Source organism: Schistocerca piceifrons, chromosome 9, assembly GCF_021461385.2.
Source record: "Schistocerca piceifrons isolate TAMUIC-IGC-003096 chromosome 9, iqSchPice1.1, whole genome shotgun sequence".
Lineage (NCBI taxonomy): Eukaryota > Metazoa > Arthropoda > Insecta > Orthoptera > Acrididae > Schistocerca > Schistocerca piceifrons.
In genome coordinates, this window is record NC_060146.1 from 77,578,169 (window position 1) to 77,603,670 (window position 25,502).

Below are 25,502 nucleotides of genomic sequence, written 5' to 3' on the forward strand. Positions count from 1 at the left end.
AAAAAGAAAAAAAGAAAAATTCAAAAACTTTTTGGGTCATAAGTACGAGAATGGGATTTGGAAGCTGAGAAGTAGTAAGAAAGTATCTGAAAAAAACTGAAAATGTGGTAGAGACAACGAGAAAGCGAAGGATTACATTTTGTGGCCACTTAAAAAGAGCGCAGTGTGGGCAGTCTGTTCACTAGATTCGTTCCACCTTCTAAGTGTACTGCGAATAAATCGGACACTGATTCGCTGTCTCCAAATTATCTAGGCGATGGTTCCAATTTAATTGTAAGCCCTAGGTATTTAGTTGAATCGACGTCCTCCAAATTCGTGTGACTCATGGTGTAATCGAATTTTAAGAGATTCTCTTTAGTAGGATTACCTCGTCATTTTCCCTGTAAGTGTCAACTGCCGCTTTCCGCATCAGACAGCTATCTTGTCTGAATAATTTTACAATTGGTTTTTCATCTTCTGATGACTTTACTAGACGATAAACGACAGCATAATCTGTAAAGAACCTACAAGGGCTGATCAGATAGTCTCCTAAATCGTTCACACAGATCAGGAACCGCGGACGGCCTCCCTGGGGAACGCCAAATATTACTTCTATGCTACTTCATGAAGTCCCATCAGTTACTACAAACTGTAATCTCTCTAAACGGGAATCACGGATCCAGTCGCATAACTGAAGCGATACTCCATAGGAACGCAACGTGGTTATAAGCCCCTAGTAAGGAACGGTTTAAAAAGCCTTTTGGAAGACTAGAAATATGGACCCAATAGCACATGAAAGAATAAGGAGCTAGGTGTGTTTCACAAGAACGATCTTTCGTGAATCCGTGCTACGTTTCAATAGACTGGTCTCGGTTGCAGCATCTAAATGAAATGGGCACAAATAGAACATGCATGAAGGCGCATAGTATACATATGTACACACAGCACAACCACGACTGACGGCATTCCGGACAGGCAACATTGTGTTGGGACCTGTGCGAAGACGTATGTCCAGCATAAGTTCTTGGTGTAATACTGCATCGGGGAAGCTGCTGTCACTGCCCTCTGGAGAGCAATCTCAAACTGTGGGCGGTGTGCGTGCGTGCGTGTGCTCTGTTGGGCTACAACGCGCACCTCTCACGAATAAATGAGACATACGCGGTGGAATTTTCGTCCGCTGAGCTGACTGCCCGTCAGATAATAGGATTACCGCCACATTCCTCTCTGCGGGCACTGGCGCTCTCATACGTACAAAGCAGCGACTGGCACGAGCTTTGGGGGATTTCAAAGTCATGCCTTAGAGCTGTCAGAAAGTCGCTCCAGACGGGACAGGGCGTACGCACCTATCCCTGTGTCGCGTTCTCCTCAACTCGTCCATCCGAAACCACGTATATTTCAAAGCGTAGCTTTCACAGCGGGACACCGTAAGATGCCGTCGAACGATTGTCCAACGCCTCCAAAGCCAGCAAGCCACCTTATGATGTGTGGGGGAGGGTACTTCACGTATCATTGTCATTTCCTGGTGCAATCGCGTAGCGTCCTGTGGGAAGAATCATTTCTAGTGTGCCTCCGTGTCAGCCTGAATCTCTCTGATTTTACTTTCCGCTCTCTTGCGAGGAAGTGGTATATTGGTCGAGTCTTTACGCCCTTGCATTCCCTGCCACTGGAGTTGACGGGGCAACTCCGGGGCGCTAAATAAGCACGTAGCGAAACGCAGTGCTCTTCGTTGCATCTTCAATATTTCCTCCATCAATCCTATCTAGTACAGATCGCAGAATGACGAGAAATATTCATGTATTGCTTGAATCGGGGTTTTATAAGCTACTTCCTTTGTAGACGGACGCCTGCCTGTGTGGCCGAGCGGTTTTAGACGCTTCAGTCTGGAACCGCGCGACCGCTACGGTCGCAGGTTCGAATCCTGCCTCGGGCATGGATGTGTGTAACGTTCTTAGGTTAGTTGGGTTTAAGTAGAGCTAAGTTCTAGGGGACTGATGACCTCAGATGTTAACACCCAGAGTGCTCAGAGCGATTTGAACCATTTTTTGAATTTGTAGACGGACTATACATCCTGAAAGATTCTTCCAGCCGCTGTCTGGCATCCGCCTTACCCTCGATTACTCTTATGTGGCCGTTCCACTTTAATCTGCTCTGAACGCATATTACTAGATGGACTTTAATGGATGTGACTGTTCGGCTACCGTGTAATCAAACAATGTATCTCTCTGCCTACTGACACACAATTTTGTTGGAGAACTGACAATCGCTGTACCAAGCGTTAATCCCTTGCAAGAACGTAGGCGCTAGTTCCCTCCACTAAAAGGCACATCAGGCAGCATCGAGTCTGCCGTGGAAATGGTTACGGTTCGCACAGGGGAAGCTCATTCTATCGGTGATAGCGGCTTCGTAAATTAAAAACACCCCTTACAGTCTAATATGTAATTTACAGCCAGTGTTGTGCTGACCAATACATGGTATGCAAACCTAAAGACAAATGTCAGCAATACTAAAGAAGCACCTTTTAAGATATACCGAAGAAGCTGGTTACAGCGAAGGTAATTACATGAAGGGGCCAACTGCAATAAAAGAGACACGAAGTAACTGACTAAGCTAAATATTCGTAATAATACAGGATGTATCATCTATACTACTACTACTATTAAATAATAATAATAATTTAGTAATAATAATAATACACCTGTAAAATTTCCTTGTCTGTCTCTTAGTCTTAAGACGCTATCTCCAAACCTACTACACGTATTTTCATGAGGTGTTTGGATGTAAATTGAGCACAGTTTGGGGCACCGTATAGGCTTTAGTTCACCAAAATCCGATCACGGAGAAAAGATATCGTGATTTCAAGTATTACTATAACTTTCTTGTATGTCTATCTGTGTGAACACGCAAATCTCGAAAACAACTACACGGATTTTATGAGGTTTCTCGCTGGTAACTTCAGTATAGCAGGGGCACCGTATAGGCTATGTTTGATCAAAATTGGATCATGGAAAAATCGTGCTCTTATATATTACAAAAATGTATCTATGTGCCTATGTATGTTCCACGTCTCCCCCAGAACCACTGGATCGATTTCAACCAAACTTGATAAACGTATCACTTATTGTCACGATAAGAACCAGCTGTCAATCAAACGGGGAGGGGAGGGGCGAGAGTAAGGGGGGTGAAAATAAGCGTGTACCACGACACGCGAAACGCAGATTTCATTCATCAGTATACGAGAACTGGAGCTCTAAGTGACTTGTAACAAACTCTACACAAAATTTCAAACATTCACGAAAAGTTTTCTACTTAGAATACCCAGAAAACGGCGAAAGGAAGAAAAGTTTATCGCTTATTACTATTTCGCCGTTCATGCAGTAAAACTGTCGCATCGGGCACGGTTTTCTAATTTATTACTTCTTTACTACTTCAAGTGTATTCGCGACACCTTTTGCAGAGTTACCCACATATGCCGCTGAATGTAACTGCAAAATTATATCACTGTACAGCACACAGAGGGGGTTGGGGGTGGGAGAGCAGGAGATGGGCAGAGAAAGGGAAGAGCAAGAGATGGACAGGATAACGGGTGAAGAGGAAAGATCAGACATAGAGAGGAGGAGATGGACAGAGACTGGGGGAGGGGATGGAGGGGGTTCCCACAGAGGGGGGGGGGGCAGAGAAGATGAAGGGAGGAGGAGACTGACTAATAGAATTGAAATAAACACACACCCGGGCAATGCCGAGTACTCAGCTAGCTATTAACAAATAAAAATTCGGCTGGGGAGATACACGGCACACAGAAGCAAATAAAGAAGCTAGCAAGTTTGTGGATCCCGGTTCGAGAAACACCGCTAGTTTGTATGTTTGACTCACGAAGTGGGACGTTATGAGGCTTTTCACGTCGAACGGTTGTACGTACGCCATCCTTTGTCTAATCATTTACCTGCTGGCTACTGATACACAGAGTTACACGTCCATAGAACGAACTGACCTTTCCTGTACTAAGGCTGCCCTATGAGCCACAGAGGACGAATAATAGCTTCGAGATGTTACACACCTGCAACAGAGAAAAAAATAGAATGTCACTAACTTATAAAACGACAGCTATATTGGTGTACAGACAATTTCAAATTAAAATATATCTTAAAATTGGTTCAAATGGCTCTAAGCACTGTGGGACTTAACATCGGAGGTCATCAGTCCCCTGGACTTAGAACTACTTAAACCTAACTAACCTAAGGACATCACACACATCCACGCCCGAGGCAGGATTCGAACCTGCGACTGCAGCAGCAGCGCGGTTTCAGACTGAAGCGCCTAGAACCGCTCGGTCACAGCGGCCGGCATAAATCTGTTGTAAACTGAATAATTCATGGGTATGCTCTGAACGTGATGAACTGCCGTCGGCTGCCAAAGCCTCCGCGGTGCTTTTGTCTTCATATACAGACGTGCTAGAAGTGTGTCACTGGCGCCCGACATTCGTATCAGCGGAAAGGTGGATCACGGCAGATCGCTGAGTGTCTGCCCGGAGACGATGCGAGGTTGGATAGTCAAACGCGTGTATTCGTCCAGTGAGGAAGCAATGCTGAAAATCAACACCAGACACAACTGACCTCGGATACCGCAATCATTGTGTAATCTCACAGATCCTATGACCCGCCTTGCACCGATTACATTGGTCTGTGAACAAAATGTTACGTAAATGAAATGGGTTAAACTTCATTAATTCGGTGCTACTGACATTGAAAATGTCGTTAAATAAGCATGTCAGCTCTAGCTTTCCTGTTTCAGTTGTTACTAGTAATAACGCTCTTCTCCGCAAAATATGGAATCTTGTATACAATCAATTTGCAAAACACTAACACGAATTACTTACAGAAGAATGGAAAAACTGGTAGAAGCCGACCTCGAGGAAAATCAATTTGGATTTCGGAGAAATGTAGGAACACGTCGGGCAATACAATACTGACTCTACCACTTATCTCAGCGCATAGGTTAAGGAAACGCAAATCTACGTTTATGGCTTTTGTGGATTTGGAGACAAAAACGCTATTTACAACTTGGGCAGAAACCAGACGCCAGTTATAAAAGTCGAGGGGCGTGAAAGATAAGCAGTCGTCGAGAAGGGTTGTAGTCTATCCACTATGTTATTCACTCTATACACTGGCCAAGCAGTAAAGGAGGCCTAAGAAAAAGTTGGAGAAGGAAGCATAGTTCTGGATGACGGAGAAATAAAATATTTAATTCTGTCAAGACACAGCAACGGACTTGGAAGAGCAGTTGAACACAATGGACAGTGTCTTCAAGAGAGATTACAAGACGAACAGCAATAGTAAAACTAAAATAATGTAACTTAGTCGAATCAAATCAGGCGATGCTAAGGAAATCAGATGAGTTTTCCTACTCGGGCAGCAAAATAACATGCGATGGCCAAAGTAGAGAAGATATAAAATGTAGACTGGCAATGGCGGGAAAAGCATTTCTGAAGAAGAGAAATTTCCCAACATCGAATACAGATTTAAGCATTAAGAAGTTTTTCTGAAGGCATTTTTCTGGAGCGTAGCCTCGTACGGAACTGAAATGCAGACGATGAACAGTTTAGACAAGAAGAGAATACAGGCTTTTGAAATGTGGTGCTGAAGAGTAATGGGTACATCACGTACTGAACAGAATTAGGAAGAAAGGAAATTCATTACATAATTTGAGAAAAAGAAGGGACGCATTTTGAGACATCGAGGGATCAGCAGTTCAGTATTGGAGGAAGTTGGAGTGTAAAAATTGTAGAGGGAGACCAAGAGACGAATATAGTAAACAGTCAGAAGGATGTAGGTAGCAGCAGTTATTCGGAGATGAACAGGCCTGCACAGGATAAAGTAGCATGGAAAGCTGCAACAAACCAGTCTTCCGATGAAAAAAGACGACGACGGCAACCTACCTCAGCATGTTATCATTTTCATAGAACGTTATCATCACCTGATTGGGTACATCTACGAACATGCCTATGACGTGTTCAGTAGATTTATGGTCACATAAGAGTATTGTGACACGTATTATAAATAACACAGTGGTTCTTGTTTCGACGTTTGCGCCGAAGTAACATTCGTTTCTCGAAAGTGTTGAAATTATGCCTTCTAGTTAAAAAACGCATTTCTTATATTTTGGATGAAATATTGGGGAATTGAATAAAAAATAGGCACCAAATGTATCTGCACTGCGTGTTCGTTCAACCTGAATCTATTGATGAATAGGAAGAAACGTCACTGAGCCTCTGGAGTTCCGATGATTTGGAGGGAGCCCACCAACCATACTATGGACTGTCATTTTTGAAGGTCCCCTGCCCCCCCCCCCCCCCCCCCCTTACAAACAAAGGAATCTCCGGCAACGAAAAGTCAACAGCTGTATACCCTAATATTCCCTCAGCAATTCGGTCTGTATATCATGACAACGAACTTTCTGTTCGTGAATCCCCAGAAAATGCTTCTGTGAGCAACGATGAAGATGGCAGTGCGTCCATAACTGAATATGAGGATGAACTGCCATCAAATTCTAAAAATGCAGAGTTCTCTCCAAGCACATAATCCTCGAATCACAAGATGACACAAGGGGTCTCAACGAGTTCATTTATATCCATCAGGATCTAGAACATCCTAAAAACGAGGCAGAACTTTTCGCATCACGGTTATAACAATGGAAGAATCTAGATGACTGCGTGAAAGTGCGAACATTTCGCACTTGAAATAAATAACGGACTTGAGCAGTTTAAAGACGTAATTGGGCTGATGGAGGCATTGAATATGAAGCACAGTCCTGATCAACGGCGAGTTTATCGATGCTTCGAAAACTAGTCTTAAATCAGTACAGTGAAAGCAGGCAAGCCTTAAAGCAGTACTTTTAGATAACGGAAACGAGTTTCCTTCCCTTCCTGTGGCAGTACAAAATAAACATATACAAACACGAGAAACATCCTGATAGCAGCAGATTAGAGGAGATACCAGAGGGAAGAATGCGAGGATTTTAAAGTTCTTCATTTTTGGGGGAAATACGTCAATACCAAGTACCGTCGTTGCCTTTGCGAGTGGAATAGCCGTGCTACAAAGCATACTATCTCAGGAACGTTGGCCCACGAGTTAGTAACAGATCGAACAAAAAGTTACTGTGTGAACCAATGATAGAGTGAAACAAAGGCGGATGGTGTGGTATGCTATACCAATAGTTTAAGCTGTATACTGTTTGAAATCACAGATTTATTTCCGCCAAACTGTGGTGATGTGGGCGAGAAACACAGTGAGCGGGTCCACCCGCATATTTCAGTGATGGAGCACACAAATAAGGGAAATGGACTGCTGCCGTGTTAAGTGATTATCGGTGTAAGGGGCGCACTTGGAACGTAGTACCAGAGACAGGCCAAAAAAGAAGGTAAATGCCGTGTGTGGTGTCTTTTCGCGTGATGTCGATCGGCCTCTCAAGTTGACCGCACTGCTAGTTGCGATAGTGGAAAGAGCGGTTGATCCGCCACCAGAGGGAAGAGCGCATTTTGTGACGCGGGAATTTTTATTAATTTTGCGGTATCAGTGGAGGCACTAGGTTGAGTTACGTCGTGTACGTATGGGGCCTGTTTAAAACGGCGAAAGCCGCATGTAATGTAAGTCACGTCTGTGAGGTGGTAGTTAAAGCTTCATTTATTGCACCGTGTGTGGACGAGTCATCTCGTAATACCGAGACAGTCTGTTGTGTATATGTATAATTTGTAAATGTATTTTGATGTCCTTCTGTGCCTAATGTGTTACAGAAAGGGGACCTTGTAATTCTAACTGTTTATTTCGTGTATTTATGGACGCCGGAGCCGGGGCCAACATATAATTAGTAACGTCTCTACTCAAACTGACGGATCACTTGTTACTAAAAACTTTGTTATTCATAAGTAATGCTAGTTAGCCTGGCCTGCCGTTTAGTCTAGTCATCTTTCTTCTTTGGATTTGGTTCCGTTACCACCTGCAGTCCCATCTTACAGAAGTACTATTGTATTGTCCGACAGCTGTATACTGGTAGTTTCTCATTGTTCAAGAGTGGGGGGGGAGGGGGGGAGGCTTGGTGCTCCGATATTTTTGTGGACCACCGCTCTGAATAAGATTTAATTTTCAGTTTAGTGGTTTCCGCAGTAATAAATTATATTTCTACCTGCGTTTTGTTTTAAACGGTTGTCTGGCCGGCAGCTGTTTTATTAGTTCATTCGTCCATTCTTTTATTAAATTCGGCTACAAGTTGGTTATCACTCGTTTAAATTGTGCCACAGGGGCTTTCTGTAAGTGGAACTGTGAATGTGGTGGTCAATTGCTGATCACCAATGACTTGCTATTCCTTTAAACTTTGCTGCTACTTTGCTTTCAATAAGTCTAACTGTAAACTGGATGAGCACTTGTCGCTTTACTTCTTTTCGTACTAATTACGCTTGCAAAAATTTTGATTATTTAAATAAAGTGATTTGTTTAAATTTAAATAAAGTTATTTTGCTTCAGCACCTTGCCACTCATCACCACCTTCTTATCGCTTCCAGAGTAATTAATCCTTTGTCAAGAAAAATGAGATCTAGTAAATGAATTTAAACATTATTCTCGCGACCAGTGACTCTAAAATACATACTGGAAACACTTCGAAATTTATTCGGTAAATGCGAGTTCCTTGATATCACTTATATTAGGTACACATATACTACCCATTAGGTGTTAAGATTTTCTTCAACGCTATGTCGGTCTTTACTGGATAACAGTGAGGAACAGACGCTGTTCATGAAGAGAAATTCATGATATTAATTTATTTTACATCTAATACGACATTCTAAAAATAATAGATAGCTTTGTTGCTGTAGTTGCAACGTCAGTTGCTAACAGTAGATCTGAACACAGAAATACATATAGATCTTTTGTTGGTGCCTTGTCGCGCGGTTTCGGCAGGGTCGGCATAGTTAAAACGGATTTGGCAAGGTTAATTTTAAGGGGTGGCCAGATGCCCTTCCTGCCACCACTCTCAACCCCCCGGGACGGAATTAGTGTACCCAAGCTGTCTGCGTCTAGTGTAATCCATGGAATAATGCGAGTGGGTTCATATGTCTGTGAGTCATCTGTGGCGGAACAGCCCGGTATTCACCTAACAGAATGTGGAAAACCGCCTAAAAACCACATCCAGGATGACCGGCACACCGGCCGACGATGGTAATCCGCCGGGTGGATCGATACCGGGGCAGCGCGCCTACCAGAGTCCAGGAAGCAGTGCATTAGCGCTCTCGGCTAACCTGGTGGGTTACAGAAATATATACAGATACAAGGGATGTCAATTGTGACCCCCCCCCCCAAATTCTATAAGTCCCTCCAGATCCTTGAGCGTCATGCACTCTGCCTCACCTTCCGTATACGCCTCCCGCCCCCACGCGGATCCTCTATGACCTCATTCCTTTCCCCCATCTGCTCCTATTCCTCGAACATATCCGTATACTCTACACCTCCCGCCGCTTTGATCCCCCTCACCCCCTGGTTGCTCCTCTCCTCTCCCATCCCCGCCCCCTGCCACGCCTTCACTGTTGTGTCCCCCCTACCCTCCATCTCTACACCCTTCATCTCCTTTGCCAAGGTGATTTACATCAACTCCCCCTCCCACATGATGCCCTCTCTCCCTCCATTTATCTCTCCTATCAACTCTGATCCTCACCCCCCCTCCTTTTCCTGGGCTCCCTCTCCCCCCTTCCATCCTCTTTTTCCCCACCTATCCTCTCTCTGCCCCCACCCCTTCTCTCCCCTGAGTCCTTTTGCATTTCCCTTCTCTGCCTTTTCCCAATCCCTCTCGTGTCTGCCCTGTCCCTCTCCCCCATTATGAGTCCTCTCGCTCCTTTGGTTCCCCCCCACCCCATCTGACCTTGGCTAGGGAGTGTCATCTTTGTGCAGACATTTTCGTGCAGTGTTTTACAGTGAGTGTTCCGTGTTGTGTGTCTTTTGGGGAGTGTTGCGAACGGCCATGAAACTGTCGCTGGGTGTGATTTTTTTTTAATCTCTTGCGAACAGAAACGAGGCTGCCGCCATGTATTTTTTTTTTAATTGCGTGTCTACTACGTTACTTGTCTGATACCTGTGTATTTTTAACATTGCCAACCCCTTTGCTTTCTGTTTTAACTTTCCACAATTTTCCGCCATTTTACACTTTAAGTCGCCGTTTTATCGCCTGTTTTTCTTGTCCCTTTTCTTCTTACGTTTTTAAAAAAATCTGTAGGCTGTAGAGCAGCGTACTAATCTGCTGCCAGCTCGCCCCCTTCGGGGGGAATTGAAATTCAACAAAGGAAGAAAAAAATGTCAATTTTGACACTTATGCAGATAACTGAGGCCAGCAGAGGGCACTACAGCTAGGTTACACACGAGTACCCAGTCTTGGCAGCAGGTGGCCCGTGCACACAACCGCACGCCAAGCTGCTGCGGCTTGCGGCCTCGGAGCTGCTCAAGCTAGTAGCTTTCTGCATACATCAAAACAAGCACTCGAGTTAAGCTCATTCCGTTCCTTCGGCAGTAATTGCGGCTGCCGTTTACTGTGTACATAACTTTCATTTCTTCGAGTAGGTTCGGTAATTATGCCCTTGGTGCCTTAAGCAACACTTCCATGTTATCCTCTATGTTTCCTGCCACGTGTTTTTCTTCATTCAAATGTGTACCGAAAGCTCTCTAAACCGCGTCTTCATTTTACTTCCCGCATGACCGATATGAAACTTGTCACAGTATTGTCAGTTGATATTACAGACGCCAGATGCCAAACTTTTGTTTCCATGACCAACTTTGTGGCGTAGCCTAGAACCGATTGTCAGTGTTTTGTTTATTACCTTACAGTACGGTTATGGTTCAAATTTTTCGTCATTTTTGTTCTGGCTTTCACACAATAGTATGCTATTTACTTGGCCAGGCAAGGAGCTTCCTATTATTGCTCTTTACACCTTTTACGTGGATTTTAAGTACGGATCTAATTCCACATATTGCATGTATGTTCATATTTTATTTTCAGACGTTCGTTCTACCATGTGAAGTAATTTTAATTAATGATTACGTATACTGCATTTTAACTATTACATTTACGATACTGGTTATTCATGTGCCGTTGCTACAGTGCCCTCTTCTGGCCTCAATTATTTGTATAAAGATCAGACGCATCCAGACTATCGGCAGCTCTTACTATGTAGATACCTGTACAGAACTTTGATACACACATCAGAATATTTTATGCTATGTATGGCTGGTGGGCAAGGCTCTTAATAAAACAAATTTCTTTTTTTTACTTTTCTTATGTATCACCCGGCCTATTAAAGATTTTGCTTCAGCTAAATGAACTTAGGTGGTTAAACCACGTTTATTTATTTATTTATTTATTTTGTAACAGATCTGAAGATGGCAGTCGCCGAAACCGGTAATAGTGCATTGTAAAAATAAACGTATCAAGGCGGACTTTTATAAATAAACCATCAAAGTTTCCGATCGAAGGACGTACAGCGCAGAATCGGTATGCCAATCACGCAAAATCGAAGTGAGAACTGAAGCTATCATTCCACCGACACACCAGGTTGAAGATACACGTTTGGCAAAAGACGCTGTCCTGCTGCGTAAAGGAGTCTGTAACTGAGAATATGCGTCTGGAGCACAGCATTGTACGATAGTGAAACATGGACTGTGGGAAAACCGGAACAGAAGAGAATCGAAGCTTTTGAGATGTAGTGCTACAGACAAATGTTGAAAATTAGGTGGACTGATAAGGTAAGGAATCGGGAGGTTCACCGCAGAATGGGAGAGGAAAGGAAAATGTGGGAAAAACACTGACAAGGAGTATGTGTTCAAATGTGCGTGAAATCTTATGGAACTTAACTGCTAAGGTCATCAGTCCCTAAGCTTACACACTACTTAACCTAAATCATCCTAAGGACAAACACACACACCCATGCCCGAGGGAGGACTCGAACCTCCACCGGGACCAGCCGCACAGTCCATGACTGTAGCGCGTTAACCGCTCGGCTGATCCAGAGCGACAAGGAGTAGGAACATGATGATAGGCCAATTAAGTTAAAAAAAAAAGTTTTATTAACACCCATGCCCAGAGTCATACATACCATAAAATATTCTGATGTAGGTATCAACGTTGTGTACAGGTACCTACATAGTAAGAGCTGCCGATAGCCTGGATGCGTCTGATCTTTATACAAATAATTGAGGCCAGAAGAGGGCACTGTAGCAACGGCACATGAGTAACCAGTATCGTAAATGTAATAGTTAAAATGCAGTATGCGTATCATTAATTAAAATTACTTCACATGATAGAATGAGTGTCTGAAAATAAAACATGAAGATACATGCAATATATGGAATTAGATCCGTACTTAAAATCCACGTAAAAGGTGTAAACAACAGTAATAGGACGTAGGTTGCAAGTGCTACTCTGAGATGAACAAATTGGCACAGGACAGGAATTCGTGGCAGACTGCATCAAACCAATCAGAAGACTAAAAAAACTTCTGCTGCACTCCCTCGTCAGACAGGACTCGTCGACCCTTCAAGGCTTTTCTTAAGTGAGCGAAGGCGTGACAGTCGTATGGGGAGAGATAAAGAACTACAAGACGGATGCTCGAGTGACTCCCACTTGAGTTGGCCTAACTTGAGCGTTACGACATAAGCGATACTGGGCGTTGTCATGAAACAGCAGTACCCGTTCCGCAGCTTTCCGGAACCCTTCGCTTCGATTTGTCCAGCGTTGGGCAGCAACACTTTATCCGTAATGGATGAGGCCGGCCTCACACAGACCGATCGACGTCTTGTATCGAACCGCGACCAGCACCTTCCCACAACTGTAATTCTCGACAGGGATGCTGCCCCATAGACATTCTTCATTCTCCGATAGATGTCTACCGGTGTCTGTTATTCGGCAGCCAAGAAAAGAATAACAGCACGCTGGTCCTGTTTAGGCACTCCATCTTCAGGCTGCGAGTGGCCTACCGGGACCATCCGACCGCCGTGTCATCCTCAGTGGAGGATGCGGATAGGAGGGGCGTCGGGTGAGCAGACCGCTCTCCCGGTCGTTATGATGGTATTCTTGACCGAAGCAGCTACTGTTCGGTCGAGTAGCTCCTCAATTGGTATCACGAGGCTGAGTGCACCCCGAAAAATGGCAACAGCGCATGGCGGCCTGGATGGTCGCCCATCCAAGTGCCGGCCACACCCGACAGCGCTTAACTTCGGTGATCTCACGGGAACCGGTGTAGCCACTGCGGCAAGGCCGTTGCCCTGATTAGGAGCATCTGGTAATAAAGTAGCCGTGATTCACGTTTCCACATGTAACGCTCGCAGGTCAGAAAAGCGCGAATACCACACAAATCCCTTGGCTACGTGTCAGTACTTACATACCCGCATCGGAGACGCGCTACGTTACATATAAGCTATAGCATCGCCGAGAAGCGGAAACTGTTAGATCACCCATTATGTGTATTTCTTTGTCGCCAAATTATAGACCTCTTACCTGATGTTTAAAACAGGTCGTACAATTTACAAAGAATAATACTTTCCAAAATAACATTAATTTAAGGTTGAAACATAAATAAAATTTTGTTGTTTTTTAAGAAGAATATAAAAAGAAGAAGATAGGATAGAGGAGAGATTTGTTAGTACCATCACCGAATGTGACTGACGGTGAATACCTCGGAATGGTTTCTTCGAGCCGTTGACCGCCAGTCACACAAACACACACACACACACACACACACACACACACACACACACACACACACACAAAATGGCTCTGAGCACTATGGGACTTAACATCTATGGTCATCAGTCCCCTAGAACTTAGAACTACTTAAACCTAACTAACCTAAGGACAGCACACAACACCCAGCCATCACGAGGCAGAGAAAATCCCTGACCCCGCCGGGAATCGAACCCGGGAACCCGGGCGTGGGTAGCGAGAACGCTACCGCACGACCACGAGATGCGGGCACACACACACACAAATTGTTATTAGTAGAGAAATAATGTTGCTTATTCTATTTATTACTAATCCTATGTATTAAGTACTGTAGGTGCCCATCATGTACAGCATTTGGTGTTTTCTTGGCTAGATCGCCAGTACTTTTGCTTATTTACTGTCACATCTCAGCTTCCTCCTCCTGTTCCTCCTCATTGTCACTATTTTCGCTGTCACTGTGCGTATCGCTGTCCATCCTCTGGAGATTGTTGTTACGCTGCACATAGGCATGTCTATAATGTCGTGTCCGCATGTACTCTTCATGTGTTGTTTTTAAAATACTGTTGGTCAGTGCGTTTAATTGTGCCCGTTGTTCTTCGTCTCTTATTGCTGTGTATATATATCTATGTCTGTATCTGTGTAGTGTAAGTGTAGTGTATGTCTATTGTTCGCGTATTGCCCCTTATGTGTAGGTAGTGTTGCAGTAAGACACGTCCACGGATGAATAAAAAAACTAACCGTACTACTAGAGGGAGGGCTCAGGCACCCCGTGGAGTTCCGGCAGGTAATGTAGCGAAGGAAAAGAGCCAGGGAGGGAAGAATAAATTCGCCCCGCAGTAACCAGGGCACGGTGAGGACGTGGCGCGCGCAGGCCCGGCCGGCTAGCTGTGGGTAACGGAGCGCGCTGCGTGCGGGCGGCGGCTCGGCTTCTTTCAGCGCTGCGCCGCCGGCGGTTTTCCTCGGGCCCGCAATCTCTATGCTAAGCAGGCGGCCGCGTCGCCATGGCAACCCGCGCCGGGGAGCAAGTGGAAGGATACGCCGCGCCCCGCGCCCGAAGAACACTCGGAAAACAGGGCCGGCCCGCGCTAAGCGGGACCTGCCTAGAATTCATTACGCGGGCCGGCCGGGACGCTGTCGCATCTCGAGATGAATATCTGTCGCGTGCCGTCCTCTCCCTGTAAAACTGCGCCTTCTTTCGTCTCCACAAACACTTCCTACTTCTCGGTTCCCAGTAGTAAAAAACTTCTCACCTCTGATGACAAAGAGGCGGGTACCGTTCCGCAGGAAATTGCGCACCTCCTAAAACCAGATACAACCAGAGAGAAATGTTACGTACAGTACTAAAACACCAGCCGCGTCTCCACAGCGCCTGAGGTTACCAGATCTTTTACGACCTAAAATCAAGCAATGGAAATATTCGAGAGAAAACGAGACAAGTCTAGATTTGGTTAAAAAAAAATCTTCTCAAGGAAAAGATACTGTTATTCCTATTACAATATGCACTGACGTGACGAAAGTCATGACATAGTAGCGATTGGCCGGCCGCTGTGGCCGAGCGGTTCTAGGCGTTTCATTCCGGAACCGTGAGACTGCTACGGTCGCAGGTTCGAATCCTGCCTCGGGCATGGATGTATGTGATGTCCTTGGGTTAGTTAGGTTTAAGTAGTTCTAAGTTCTAGGGGACTGATCACCTCAGATGTTAAGTCCTACAGTGCTCAGAGTCATTTGAAGGAAGTAGCGATGAACACATACACAGATGGCAGTAGTATCGCGTACACGAGGTATAAAAGGGCAGTGCAGTGGCGGACCTGTCATTTGTACACAGGTGATTATGACCGCACGACGAGAACAGACTGATAAGAACGCGGAATTGTATTTGCATCCAGACACGTGGGACATCCCATTTCGGAAATCGTTACACATTTTAAAATTCCGAGATTGAAAGTGTCTTACAGATTTTAAAATTCCGAGATTCAAAGTGTCAAGAGTGTGCCGAGATGCCAAATTTCAGGCATTACCTCTCACCGCGGACAACGCAGTGGCAGACTGCGTCCACTTAACGGTCGTGAGCCGCGGCGTTTGCGTAGAGCTGTCAGTGCTAACAGACAAGCAACAGTGCGTGACATAACCGCAGAAATCAATGTGGGACGTACAACGAACGTATCCCGTGGGTCAGTGCGGCGATATTTGGCGTTAATGAGCTATGGCAGCAGACGACCACGCGCGTGCCTACACTAACAGCACATCGCCTGTCCTGAACTGGTGACCACAACGGTTGGACCCCACACGATTGGAAATAAGAGATGGGCAAACACGTTCATCCTTGGGAACTAGTTCACTGCTGATAGTTCTTTCTTGGGAACCGTTCATTTTTACTCGTTCACCGTTCATTTGTGCTTGGTATATGGTTCTTATGAAAAACTGAAAACTAGTAGTGTAGGTGACTGAAGGATGGAGGGCACCAAGAGGAGGCACTTCCCTTCCCCCTGGAGTATAGAGTTTTTATTCATTACAGAATCCTTACACACTTCTAGAAGTAATTTCTGTGATTCTGCAGAGCCTCTCGTTTAGCCAAACGTAGCCTTGTGTGGCTCATCGCAGGGAAATAATTTAGGGTGGCGCACGGAAAACGGGCCCCGAGTACAAACTGCTCGCCAATTACGGACGATGTGTTGCCCATTACGAGCAGATATAACAAACAGACAAACGTTATAATTAGGCAGTGAAGAAATAACAAACTAATGCAAGCAACAACTCCGAAATAATCGATGACGATGTGTAGAGATCTAGAGAAGAGAACATGAAAATCTCACGCGACGCGCATGGGCTATAGCTCATGTAGTCTTGTAAACCTGTTTGTGGCTGTTTCCCAGCTTACTAGACCACAAGTCTCTACTGAATTCTTCGTTTCGACTTCCACTACATAGCTATGCTACGTTGTAAACAATAATCGTCTACACCCTATATATACCTCACGTTGTCTCTGAGTTCGTAGGCGAAGTAGAGACTTTATGGAAGCATAAAATAAAATGTGGTTTTCTCATCATACTTGGGCCACACGCTTAGTAAAAATGTTTTTGAGATAATAAGTAAATAAGATTTTATGGCAATCTATGTCTTTTCAAATGGAGAGGCACCGCTTTTCCTACTGATCCAAAATGACCCACAACCCACTTTTTTTAAAATTGGAAACAACCAAACTTAAAAATAATTAGACCCTTCCTAAATGTATTGTATATGAAACATACACGAAAATCATTTAATATGAATTTTCTTACACTAAAAATTAAGCAAATTATTGAAAGTTAGTTCCTAAATCAAGTTGATGAAACTAAAAAGTATATGAATAGCAAAAAAAAAACTTGCCTTGTTATAAGTACGTCTTCTGCTGTTCATCGATATAATGAAGTGAGCTGATATGCCCTTTTGTTATCTGAAAAGACGTACCTATTCGATACAACGTAATTTTTATGTAATTTACGTAACTATAAAATACTTTTTCATTACCGGTCGTGGACGCTGAATAGCCAGAACCAAGTGCAAGAACAGTTTGGAACACATGTAAAATAGGCGAGCGCTGTGAACGAAACGAACAACTGGGTACTGAACTAACTAGGAGCAGTCGGCAGTGGAACTGAGACAGGTGGTCATACGAAGAACGACGAGTGCGGCCGAGGGAGACCGAGACTGAGACGAGCACGCGACCGAGGCTGGAATGAGAACTGCAGAAGTGACCGCCGCGACCGAAGTGAACTATGAACCGATCGTTCCTCGTTCCCGGGAACTATAAGTAGACCGCCGCGACCGAAGTGAACTATGAACCGATCGTTCCTTGTTCCCGGGAACTATAAGTAGATCGCCACGACCGAAGTGAACTATGAACCGATCGTTCCTTGGAATTCGTTCCTCGGTCCTTTCGTTCATCTTGGTGAACCGTTCCTTTGCACATGTTCGTTCGCGAAATACCCATCTCTAATTGGGAAACTGTGACCTGGTCAGGTGAGTCCCGGTTACAATTGGTAAGAGCTGATAGCAGGGACCGAGTGTGGCGCAGACCCCACGATGCCATGGGGCAAAGCTGTCAACAACGGCCTATGTAAGTTGGTCATGAGCTGTCTTTACAAGCAACGGAGTGGCTCCTCTGTTATGTTCGCTTAGGAAACCGTGTACAGCCACTGGTGTACTGCATGCTCCCAAACAACTATGTGATTTTTATGGATGACAATGCGCCATGTCACAGTTGTTAGCTATTGGTTTGAACATCCTTGTGGACAGTTTGAGCGAATGATTTGGCCATCCAGATCGGCCGACATGAATCCCATCGATCATTTATTGGACATAATCTGGAGACCAGTTCGTGGACGAAATCCTGCGCCGCCAACATTTTCGCCATTATGGACGGCTATAGAGGCAGCAGAGCTCAATATTTCTGCAGGGGACTTTCAACGCCGAGTTGCTCCACTACGCCGTGCGAAAGCAGGTGCGCCAAGATATTAGGAGGTATCGCGTGACTTGTCAACCCACCTAAAAGGCCAGGAATATATTCGTAGGCTGTAACTTACAGACATCCACACTGCTTGGCGACGTGACTCTTACTGATTTAAATTCTGCCAAATCCAAAAGATGCATATGGTTTCTGCTTCGGCGATTTTAATTACTTTGCACGCTGCCACCTTCAGGTCGCCGAGCGTTACATTTTTTTTTTTAAAGAAAGACACTAAACCTCACTTAAGTAGTTCAAGGATATAACTACTGAATTGCTAATCCCGGGCACGGTAACAGTTGCAGTTTACTCATCTAAACGGTTTCCAGGGATGGCAAAAATTTGAATTTAAGTATTTCATACAGTATCCACCAAATTTAAAATGCTGTCACAGTTTGCTCATTGAGAGGTATAACCTTCCATTATAAGATTTAACATAATTAGACAGGTATTACAGTGACAAGCTATGTACCGGCATGTGTCTTGAGGCACCGTAAATCACGGTGAAAACTTACCCAGACTCTGTTCAAGAATGAGAGCACTTGGCACTTCCAAAAAACTTTCAACATTATATCGAACCTTTGAAAAACTGTTTCTCGCTAACAACCTCCACTAAATGGTGAAACTTAGAAAATTCTTCGCTTACTACGTTTCCCCTGCTCATAGAATAAGACTGCACCAGTTATTACTTCTTTACTACTAGCTGTATTCCCAACACATTTTGCAACTAGTGTCCATGTATACCAGTGAATGTTCCCGCAAAATTTATCACTGGACGAGATACTCCGATGGAGACGACATTTTAGTCTCATGAGTTCTAGTCCGTAACGAACAACAGATGGGTTTTATTGATATACTAGCTAAGTATCTGGGATTGCCAAGGTATGTATTTATTCCATTCTCCTATTAGCCCATTTCCCCCAACGCCTCTCTCCGTCCATTTCCTCGTAACTCCCGCCCTCTCTCTGTCCTTCTGCTCCTTCCCCCTCTCTTTGTCCTTCTCCTCCTCCTCCTCGCCTTCCCTGTTCACACCCTCCTCCTCTTTTCTGTTCCGCTCATCGTCGCTCGTTTCCCCGTCCACTTCACCACCCCCTCTCTTCCATCTTCCCCTCCCCCCCTCTCACCACGTAAACTCCGCCCTAAAAGGACGCTGGTGGTTGTTAGCCCCACACTATTTCTTTCTAGACAGCACCCAATCATGTGTAACAACTTTGAATGAAACCATTCCAGGGATTTAGGATGAGCTTTTTACCAATGACTTTGCCCGCGTACGCACATATTAAATATATTTAACATATTTCACATGCATCTGTACAGATATTCCACCTGTACCTGTAGCGAATTTCGCTCTCCAGTTTTATTTTCACGCAGCTCAATATTTAAGACGTCGTATCTCTTGGAACTGTATGTTGTACAATGATATAACTTTGTACGTACATCCTGTGATAAATGTGGCTACTGTCTGCGACTACTGTTGGCAGTAAAGAAGTAATAAATTGAAACGTCATGGTTCATGCTGCAGTTTTACAGCATGAACAGCGAAAATGTAGTAAGCGATAAACGTTTTCTCCTTACGACATTTTGTGGGGGTTTGTCGGCGAAAACAAGTCTGGCCCATGTTTGAAATTATGTGTGAAGTTTGTGGCAACTCATCGAGTGCTCCCATCCTCAAATGCTGGATGGCTGAAGTACGGGTATTCGCGGGTCGTGGGCTGCAGTGCTTTTTCACCCACATCCCTTTCATAGGTAGATGACTCTTAACACCACTGCGTTTCTTTCCGGAGAGTGAGTGATATGTGCACCAAGTTTGATTGAAATCGGTCCAGTGGTCTGGGTGGAGATATGGAACACACACAGACTTAAATCCATTTATATAATATGCATGAATATATGGATCCATAACCTATGAGCTGAGCCACAGATATCCGTTGACGACACATCTGTTAATAACTTAAAATAATGTCCGCCCCTGGTACATGAGTGGTCAGCGTGACGGAATGTCACACCTACTAGCTCGGGTTCGATTCCCGGCTGGGTCGGAGATTTTCTCCGCTCAGGGACTGGTTGTTGTGTTGTCCTTATCATCATCATTTCATATCCATCGACACGCAAGTAGCCGCAGTGGCGTCAACTCGAAAGACTTGCACGAGGCGAACTGTCTACCCGACGGGAGGCCCTAGCCACACGGCAATTCCATTTCCACTTAAAATAATCTAAATTTCCAGTAATGCGCACGTCTTCTGCTTTTAATTAGTATGACTTGTTGAATTTCGGTAACACCTTGTCATAATCAGGTAGGTAAATTTTTCCCGTTGGTACGCACTTCTACGGCTGATAATTTTTTCCCGTTGGTACGCAATGCTACTAACAAGGGAACCTCCCCATCGCACCCCCCTCAGATTTAGATTTCAAGTTGGCACAGTGGGTAGGCCTTGAAAAACTGAACACAGATCAATCGAGAAAACAGGAAGAAGTTGTGTGGAACTATGAAAAAATAAGAAAAATATACAAACTGAGTAGTCCATGCGAAGATAGGCAACACCAAGGAGAGCGTGAGCTCAGGAGCGCCGTGGTCCCGTGGTTAGCGTGAGCGGCTGCGGAGTGGGAGGTCCTTGGTTCAAGTCTTCCCTCGAGTGAAAAGTTTACTTTCTTTATTTTTGCAAAGTTACGATCTGTCCGTTCGTTCATTGACGTCTCTGTTCACTGTAATAAGTTTAGTGTCTGTGTTTTGCGACCGCACCGCAAAACCGTGCGATTAGTGGACGAAAGGACGTGCCTCTCCAATGGGAACCGAAAACATTTGATCACAAGGTCATAGGTCAACCGATTCCTCCACAGGAAAACACGTCTGATATATTCTATACGACACTGGTGACGGCATGTGCGTCACATGACAGGAATATGTTGTCGACCCACCTAACTTGTACACTTGGCGAATGGATAAAAAGATTCTTCTACCTTGCCCGATTTAGGTTTTCATGTGGATGTGATAATCACTCCCAAAAAAGTGATGAAAACATAAGAGTTTGTCACATAAACTGCAACAAATGAATGCAACAGTTTCACAGTCGCACAGTTTTCCCTGCGCTCTATCAAAACATATATTTTTAACGCTTTCAAATTTTTCCGTGTGTAGACCGTCAAATCCTGCATATGTCCAAGCAAATCTGAACATGTCCTGGAATTTTGGAGAGCGAAGTTGATTATGTGTGAGTGCCTGTTCTTTGATAATTGTCTGAAAATAAAAAATTAAACTTTTCGCTCGAGAGAAGACTTGAACCAAGGGCCTCCAGCTCCGCAGCCGCTCACGCTAACCACTGCGCTCCGGAGCTCACGTTCTCCTTGATGTTGCCTATCTTGCACATGGACTACTCAGTTTGTATATTTTTCTTATTTTTTCATAGTTCCACACAACTTCTTCCTGTTTTCTCGATAGATCTGTGTTCAGTTTTTCAAGGCCTATCCACTGTGCCAACTTATAACTAAATCTGAGGGGGGTGCGATGGGGAGGTTCCCTTGTAAGTACGATAATTTAGAATCCAAGAGTAGCGGGAGCGAAATTCTGAGCTTAAAATTTAGAAGCCAATCCAGTACGGAAGAACAAATATTACTACACAGTACTTAGGTTTTGCAAACGATCGGACGATTCTTTGTCGCGACATTCAAACAGCACAAAAACAGTTAGAAATTGTTATCGACACAACAGAAAGAGCAGGGCTCCAACGATCATTTGAAAAAACAAAAGACCCGCGTACATCCTGGGACAGAAAAATCTAAAAACTAAACACGAGAAATTCGAGGGAGTTCCTCAGCGCAGTCGAAACCATTCAGGGCAAGAGAGTCATCAAATCAGTGTGTCTTTATGAGGCTCAGACAGTAATGTTAAAGACAAGAGAGACACTGAAGAAATCGAAAACTTTACGTGCGAATTATATACAGAAGAAGGAACGTACAACAGATCGTTGTAATAACAGAAGACCTGAAGGAAAGCAGGAATAACACAATCTAATATACCATACAGAAAAATGTTTAGGCACAACACAATAGCTCTGACGGGGAAAGAGCCATTTCTGAGAGAGTGAAGTAAATACAGGCACACAAAGGAAAGCTGAAACAAAACAGTCAAAAAACGCCTTGTGCATCACGCGGTGCACTGACGTCCAAACGTGGATACTAATTGTAATAATAATAAAGAGATATTTTAAGAAAGGACTGGCGATGTTTATTTGAGATCGTCTCGTGCTCTTGTCTTAGACGGGGGCTTCTGATTTGCGACAGTTTAGCACACGTCCGTCGAATGCGGTAAGAGGGATGCACGGCAGTGGGTCAGAAACAAAGGGTAGCCCACATTCCGATGGTAACGGCCGGCCTTGCCGCCTCACGCGTAAATAAGAGATTCCACACAATGGCGCACGTGTGTGTGTAAGCTTTCTGCAAATATTGACTCGTAAAATTCCCCCGTGTGCTGAAGGGGTTTTGTTCTGCCCGAGAGCCTGCGGACCAAAAGACGTTGTCTCCTACGCACTCCACTCGCGAGTGATGAAGCTGTGTAGCTTTTGTCTTTTCGCGGCGCAATGTTCACTTGTCAAGCGGCAGCTATCTACGGTACGGTCGGCTCCTCGCGTATTCATTCTATCAGCCTCGCGCGTGTCAAGGCCACATACACAGCGCAGAGACTATTTCTGCTGTACATTATCTGTCCGAAGAGTATACTGAACTTCGAAAACTACCGCCTACATCCATGTAATTGCCACTTAGGCCCTACAATTCCACACGCACCTACTTACTTAGAAAATTTATTTCACTTTTGCCATGGCTTTCGGCAGTTTTCTTTTCACATCTACATGATGAAAATTATTCTACATCTACATCCATACTCCGCAAGCCACCTGACGGTGTGTGGCGGAGGGGGCTATTCTCTGCTATGGTTTAGCAAGCTGCACTAGCCAGCAGCAGTCTGTGCCCTTTAGACGGAAATATACCCATGTCGCAGATTACCACCTGACCAGACGAATTTCCCCGCTTCTTTGGAACCCCAAAAAGTGATCAGTGCAAAGTCCCGCCAAGCACGCACGCCTGAGAGTGAGGAACTGGTTCTACTTTTATTTTGATTTTGTTTTCATCAGTCCTCTGACTGGCTTTAGGGGGCTCGCAATGAATTCCTTTTCTGTCCTCCGAGCAAATACTTACACCAAAGTCCTCAAGTTATTTTTTGGAAACACACTCAAAAAACGGGTCACCACGAAGGAATTATCTAAAAGGAACGAAAATTGGTGATGTAATGTGCATGTACAGGCAAACAAATAATTACAATTTCAGAAATTCTGGATGATTTATTCTAGAGAAAGAGCTACACAAATTGAGCAAATCATTAAGATGTAGGTCCACATCTGGCCATTTTGCAAGCAGTTACTTGGCTTGGTATTGATTGGAACAGGTGTTGGACGTCCTCCTGAGGGATCCTGTGGCAAATTCTGTCCAACTGGCGAGTTAGATCGCCAAAAGCAAGAGCTGGTTGGAGGGTCCTACCCATAATACTTCAATCGTTCTCAATCACAGCGACCTTGCTGGCCAAGGTAGGGTTTGGCAAGCTCCAAGCCAAGCAGTAGGAACTATCGCCGTGTGCGGTTTCAAATGGTTCGAATGGCTCTGAGCACTATGGGACTCAACTTCTGAGGTCATCAGTCCCCTAGAACTTAGAACTAGTTAAACCTAAGGACATCACACACATCCATGCCCGATGCAGGATTCGAACCTGCGACGGTAGCGGTCGCGCGGTTCCGGACTGCAGCGCCTAGAACCGCACGGCCACTTCGGCCGGCCGTGTGCGGGTAGGCGTTATCTTGCTAAAATGTAAGCCCAGGATACCTTGCCATAACGGACAGTAAAGTGGGCCGAACAATACCATCGGCGTACCGCTGTGATATAAGGGTGTCGCGGACGACAACCAAAGGGGTCCTGCAACGGAAAAAAATGTCACCCGAGACCATCACTCCGGGTTCTCTGGCCTTATGGCGGACGACAATCAGATTGGTACTCCACTGCTGTCTGTGACGTCTCCACATTTGTTTCCCCTGATCTTCGGGGCTCAATTCGAAGCGGGACTCATAACTGAAGACACATCCCAATCAATGAGATTACAGGCCGAACACCAGTTCCCACAGAAAACGCAATGAGCACGTTTAGTATTTGACGCAGTTGCTGTGACTTCGCACACATATTCATACGAAAAAATGACTGACATGCATGAGCTTGGTAATGAGAAGCAGGACGATTATATCCTCAGGGAAGAACGGAAGACTACGAGACAGGAGAGTATTCACCACGTCCCATCAGCGCCTGCCGGAGACCGGTTCTGAGCCGTGGTAAAATTTGCTGTTTTGAAGAGCGCGCCGCAGCGCGTAGTGTAAAGCAGTCCTTTCCTTTTCTGGAGGTGGCGCCGCTGTGGTAATCGCAGCTTTTGGGGTGTCCCTCTGGTGGGAACGCGGAAAGGTTGCCTGTCTGCTCGGCTGGTCTAGTCAGTTGGTCAGGCGGAGTGAGTCTGGGTCAGTCACTCGTCACCGGTTGCTGGTCTGTCTCTCGTTACCATTTGTGCGGCAGCCAGAGTCTGTCATGCGGAGTGCTAGTATGTGTTAGGCCGCCAGTCTGCTAGAGTTTGTTTAGGCAGTGGGCATTGGCGGTTGGCTCGATCGGTTGGTCGGTGACACAAGATGACTTGTCCGCCTGGAGCGTCGGCGCTTGTGAGGTCGCCACGTTTGAGTCCAGTGGGCCGCGCCGTATAGCGAGGGATAGTGGCTTCGCGGCCGACACGACATCAGTCTGGCCGGTGCGAGCTGCGACGCTGTGAGACGGGAGATCGGCGCGCCTTCCTGCGTCCGTTGAAGCGGGTGGCAGCGGACGGTTCGGGAGAGCGATTTGGGGGTCCTGCGCCAGGTCTTCGTCAGACATCGCAGTTTATTAAAAGTTCAGTGATTTGTGATATGTTGTTTCATTTACTTGTTAACTTCTACGTGTTTCTTGGTCAGTCTTTCGTCCCCAGCTTGCTCGTCTGTCTTTCGTCCACATTTGTTAGACAGTTAGTGTCTGTCTGTCTGTCTGTCTGTCTGTCTGTCGGTCAGTCTGCCATACGTTAATAACTGCCTCTGTCATGTTTGTCGGATTCGATGTTAACGAATTTATTGCTTAAAGGCCGAATTTCTGAAATACGTTTTTATCTTGCCTATCATGTTGCGAGGTGGTGTATGTGTAATGTAGACCACGTTGTACATTTTATGTAAGTCTGAATTTCATG

At 45.1% G+C, this 25,502-nt stretch overlaps 1 protein-coding gene and 1 pseudogene across 5 annotated transcripts in view; both read right to left on the reverse strand.

Moving 5' to 3' along the window:
* Nucleotides 1–25,502, reverse strand: part of LOC124717390 (fasciclin-2) — a 921,178-nt gene that overhangs the window by 599,234 nt on the left and 296,442 nt on the right. The window lies entirely within an intron of this gene.
* On the reverse strand, nucleotides 13,154–13,271 carry LOC124717633 (annotated as a pseudogene).